We start from the raw sequence: 6,000 nt of genomic DNA, 5'->3' as shown, positions 1-6,000 counted from the left end.
TATCTCCTCATCTAAGGATCAAATCCTAGCTCTAATAATGGCCCTCATTATTTTTTGAATGAACAATCAAACCAATTGATTTGATTAGTGACCCGACCTAGCTACCTCGCTAATTCATTCTGGTTTACGATGGATTTTTGAAAGCAAGGGTTTATTAGTGAACCAAACCGAACCAAGGTCCAATTTCTCATTAAACAGGTCTAATCGGCAAATCTGATTTGGTTTTCAAAACATGATATATACTATTAGACATTAAACCCTAAGCCTCTTTTTGTGCTCTCTTCCTAACCTAGTAACTGCCCTAGCCCTCCTCTCAAACTTAAGCACCTAACAACCTCCTTCTTTTTTTCTTTTTCTTATTCTTCTTCAGTTGTTCTTTTTCAATGATTATTTGATTTATTCTTTTTTTATTTCTATGGTTGAAACCTAGTAACCCATAAGCTGTTAGATTTATACTACTCAAGAAGGCAGAAGTAGCAAGGCATCATAACGTTAAGCCTGTTATTTAGCTTATCCTCGATCAATAGATGAAGGCAGTTACATCATCTTAGCTTCATTTTTCCTTTCAGTTTTAATGTTTCACCCTCAATCTCAACTTTCCCTTTTCTCAGTTCATGAAGCTTACATGATGAAGCCTCAAACAAAGCCACACCTATCCTCAACAAAGCCTTAACAGAACTACCCATCCTTTCTCCCAAATCTTCAAAAGAAGAACCATATGTAAAGTCTACACAAAGAACCATAGTCAAATTCATAAGTAGCAAAGACCCATAGCCATATGCATAGACTTGAAGGTGAAGATCCACATACTTTTGACGTATTAGATCCACTCAAAGACCCATGCTCTTATCCTCTGAGTTTTTCTACTTTCTACTTTGTTATGGTGTATTATTGCTTGATTTGCTTATATTGTTGATTGCTAAAAAGAATTGTTTGGTTTTTATACTTAATTTAAGAAAGATTGCTAGTTGAGTATTTAAATATGATTGTTGGAAAAATTACTTGGATCTATTTAGATGGAATGGGTGTTGTGCCATTTATTTCAATGGAATGGAACTTGTAATGGCCCAGCCCACTAGTGATATTGTCCGCTCTGGGCCCAAGCCCCTCACGGTTTTAAAATGCGTCACTAGGGGTTACAAACCACCAACTTATAAACCCAGCATCTCTCCCGTGTTTTGCCAATGTGGGATTTGCCTAGGGTGTTACAATCCACCCCCCTTATGGGACTCAGCGTCCTTGCTGAGGTTTGCCCCACCATCACTCAAGGTTGCACGCGGAGCAGCTCTGATACCACAGATGTAATGGCCCAGCCCACTAGTGATATTGTCCGCTCTGGGCCCAAGTCCCTCACGGTTTTAAAACGCGTCACTAGGGGTTACGAACCACCAACTTATAAACCCAGCATCTCTCCCGTGTTTTGCCGATGTGGGATTTGCCTAGGGTGTTACAGAACTAATCAATTAAAACCAAACCTATCACACCTTACCCCTCTGTAAGGCATAACATAATCCCATAGAATACCTAATGAACTACTGAACTTCACCTACGATAACTCATTAAGTACCTTACAAGGGATTTTAAAACCATTTTCTTACTTTTATAAGTGGTGAGCATTTTCTAATAGGTATTAAATTAGTTAGAGTTTGAAAATTAGTTAAGATTTTTGTCCCGTTTTATTTTTTTGCAAATTTTATAAAAATTTTAGCAGAGTACCGTCTGTATGTTGAGAAAATAGTTCTTCAAATACCTAAAAAAAAACACTTCCAATAATTTTTCTCAACAACTTCATCAATTCCACAGCCAATCCCAACAAATTTCAACATTATTTCTCAATTTCCAAAATTCAACAATCATCAAAATACTATTAATCAATTATGTTCAGATTAAAACAAAATACTTTCATTCATATTTCATTAAAGATAAAACAATTTATATACATCATTACAAAAATTTACATTAAGAGAAATCTAAACCAAAATTTATCACAAGCTTTATACAACTGCTCATAACCAATTTTACATGTCCATACAGTTACATACTTCAAAATAGTTTTTACAATCAGGGTATAAAATATACCCGATTTATCACAAGCTTTATACAACTGCTCATAACCAATTTTACATGTCCATACAGTTACATACTTCAAAATAGTTTTTACAATCAGGGTATAAAATATACTAGATAGGTCGCTCCACAATCCTCAACAGCTCACTCTGCTGCTCCTCTAGTCTCTATATCTGTGACAGCAACAATAGCTATCGCTGAGTACTAGGACTCAGTGGTGCACAACATACTAAAATAATCTTTATGCGGAATTTAAAACATGCTTCTTCAAAAATTAAACTAAACAAGAAATATAAATTCAAAACATGCTTTGCAAGATTTTAATTCAAACAATTTCATTTCAAAAATCTCAAAAAAACTTTCATAAAAACTCACAGTTATATCATGCCATTCGAAACAAATATAATCTCAATAGCCAGAGGTTAAGGAGAAGTCACAACACAAGGCTAGCAAGCTCAAATATATGGGAACCCATTCTTTTTCTTCTTCTACTGGCACTCACCTCAACACTTCAGTCAGAGAAGGAATCAAAATTCAAAACTGATTTCCCCCACTAGTTATGCTAGTGAGGTATTCAAACATATGGTCATGACACTGTGGTTTCAAAACTTATCTTAATAATTTAGTAAACATTTATTGCCATTTCAAATATACACAAATAAACTTTCAACAATTCAAAGCAAAACCATAATACACATTTCATGCACTTTGTAAATGAATTTTAAAGCATGTTGATGTTGTGCACAAACCTTAAGCGAGTCGGCTCTTGGCCTTGACTCGATCCCTTGGGTTCTTTTCCGGTATTATTTTCCACTGAAACACAGTTTCACAGTGTTTCTGTCACACCCTACCCCTCTGTAAGGCATAACATGATCCCGTAGTATACCTAATGAATTACCAACTTCGTCTACTGATAACCCATTAAATACACTACAAGGGATTTTAAAACTTTTCTTACTTCTTTTTACAGTGGTAAGCACTATTTACAGGTGTTAAAAATGTTTTGAACTGAAGTGAAACAGCTAACACATTTGAATTATTAGTAATTTCTATAAAAATTTTGGTGGAGTGCCATCTGTATTTTGAATAAAATAGTTCATCAAAAACATGTAAAAAACACTTTAAATATATTTCTCAATCTCAAACTCCAACCTTTAATCAACACAATATGTTTCTCAACTCAAATCCATAATAATTTTTCAGCATTTTCAAAGGCTGAGATAAAAGAAATATAACACAATATTTATAAACAAAAATAATTTATAATTTATTTTACAACTTCAATGTACAATTTTAATTTACAACTGCTCAAATCCAAGAACACTAAATACATACAGTGAACATACATTACAATACAAAATGCAAAATATGGTATACTCAATATACCCGATGATCTCTCAGTGTAGTACTAGCAGCCTAGTCTGCTGCCCTGTCAGTCTGTCTACCTGCGACAGTAATAAAATGCTATCACTGAGACAATGTCTCAGTGGTGCACAACATTAACCAAATACAAATTTAAATCACAAATCATAAGTCATATAAATAATGGATACTAAAAACCATAGTTAAATTCAAAGACAGTGAATGTCAATAAGAATTTAAACTCCATTTCACAATATCACAATGAATATCAATAAATTATACACACACACTTAATCATGTTCCAAAGTTTAATTCATCCCAAAAGCCGATGGCTAGTGAGGAATTCAATTCATCCCAAAAGCCGATGGCTAGTGAGGAATTCAATTCGTCCCAAAAGCCAATGGCTAATGAGGAATAACATAGCTAGCTAGCAATAATATGAGTACTCATTCTATTTGTCCTCAATAGGTACACACCTCAACACTTCAGCCAGAGAGGGAATTCAATTCGTCCCACTAGACAAGCTAGCGAGGAATTCAATCAATATACATGATAGTTGTGGTTTCAAACCATTTGCAATGCTTTTTAATCAATAAGTATCCATCAAATATCAATCAAACAATTTTTCACAGTTAAAAACTATTTACAATGCTTTTCAAGCAATAAGTATCCATTCAAACACATTTCCACAATTTAAAACAATAATATACAAAAAGTCATAATTTATTTCAATTGAAAATTCAAAAGAAATAACTGTTGTGCACAAACCTCTGATAACTGTCTCTTGGCCCTGACTCAATGTTTCCTTCCCTTTCCCTGAGTCTTTGCTAACTGAGAAACATAATTTGAAGTGTTTTAGTACTCATTAAAACCATTTTTAACAATAAGGCTTAATACTTAATTTATTGAATTTCATTATTTTCTTTAGTCAACCTAAAATGTTGACCCTCGATGCAGTCTAGGTGAATTAGGTTTTAATGTTACCAATGTGTCACATTTGTAGCCTTTTAGTATTGGTACAAGTTACCAAATTCATTTTCATGTATATTGCGTTTTATTACAATTTGTCGGATTCCAGTAAGCTAATTTGACCTAGCCGGATGACCTAGTTCCCTCTGTTTTCGGGTTTCGGCCAAAACTACAAACTTGTAGATCTATGTCTTGCTGCACGCGAGGCAAAATTTCAGGTGATTCTGAGTTATGTAGACCAAGTTATGGTCAATTTACTAATGCTGGATAGAATGTACAAAAATGGTAGCTTTAGGTCATTTTTAGGTCACTTTTGGTTCGGCCAGTTTTTGGACTCGAATTTGTGCAAGCTATTTAACTTGCTTATGGTAATTTCTGGGTGTTGGTGTCTTCATAAGAATTGTAGGTATATGTCTCAACTATTCATGGTAAAAATTTCAGGTCAATTGGACCTGTTTTGAGTGAGTTATGGCCAAAACACTAACTACTGCCCAAATGGTCAATTTTCAGGTTTACAAAGCACTAATCCGGATTTGGTCATTTTTCAAGTCACCTTCCAAGCAGAAGTTTGGTAAGCTTCCTTCATGAAAATTGGCATATTTTATGCCTAGTTTCACCTCCAATTGGTCTAATACCAATTGGTGCCACACACTTAAGATTCTAAGCCAAAACACACACTGCCCTGCTACACACTCTTCATCACATACCAAAGGACACATTCAACACTTACCAAGTTACACATCCATGCCAATTCTGGTTTGTACCATAACATAAACACATTTAGCATCTCATTTTTTGGTCATTTTGGCAGCTTACAACCATTCTCAATATGCACATTATAGTACATAATTTTTCAAGTCCAATTACAAATAATTTAATCACATAACATAGTTCATTTACATGTCCAAACTCAAGCCTTTATACACATATACATGCTGCCATAACAAGCACAATGATTCAACAATATAATTCCATAAACCAAACCATGAAATAACATATTTTGGTCCACACTTCAAATTGCCGATTGTACATCTCTCCAATTAGCTTCCAAGCTTCCAAAATCAAGTGTACTATCACACATCATTTAGTATACATAATCCAATTTATTCGTACACTCATAAATACTTACATCAACACTTTAATCTACCATTTACATGCAAAGATAAACTGCTCTTATTGAAGTTCCATGGCTGCCAAAAATGTACCTCTCCCTTAACTCATCAAACTTCAAAAATCCTTTCACAATTCAACTACCCATAACATCCCTTCAAGGTTTAATGAAACAATAATAAAAAATACATACTTACCACTTTTGAAACTCTTCAAAACCTCACCAAAACTTGATCTTCTTGCTGCCTATCTACTGCCCAAGTTGTATAGAACAACTTTAGTGAAGAAATCAAGTGGAAAAATGGCTTGGATCATGGGAGAATGGAGCTTGGCCATGGAGGAATTTCTTTGGGAGCATTTCAGCTGATTTTTGGGAGGTTGAAGAAGGTGAGTTTCTGCTATCCACATGGTGATTAAGTGTCCACTTTATGGAGTTAGTGGACCACTAAGTGAAGATGTAATATTTGTTTATTCTAAAGTTTCCATATTCCC

Source organism: Hevea brasiliensis, chromosome 4 (genome assembly GCF_030052815.1).
Source record: "Hevea brasiliensis isolate MT/VB/25A 57/8 chromosome 4, ASM3005281v1, whole genome shotgun sequence".
In the NCBI taxonomy this organism is placed as follows: Eukaryota; Viridiplantae; Streptophyta; class Magnoliopsida; order Malpighiales; family Euphorbiaceae; genus Hevea; species Hevea brasiliensis.
The sequence above is the reverse complement of the archived record's forward strand: the minus strand, read 5'-3'. Positions refer to the sequence as shown.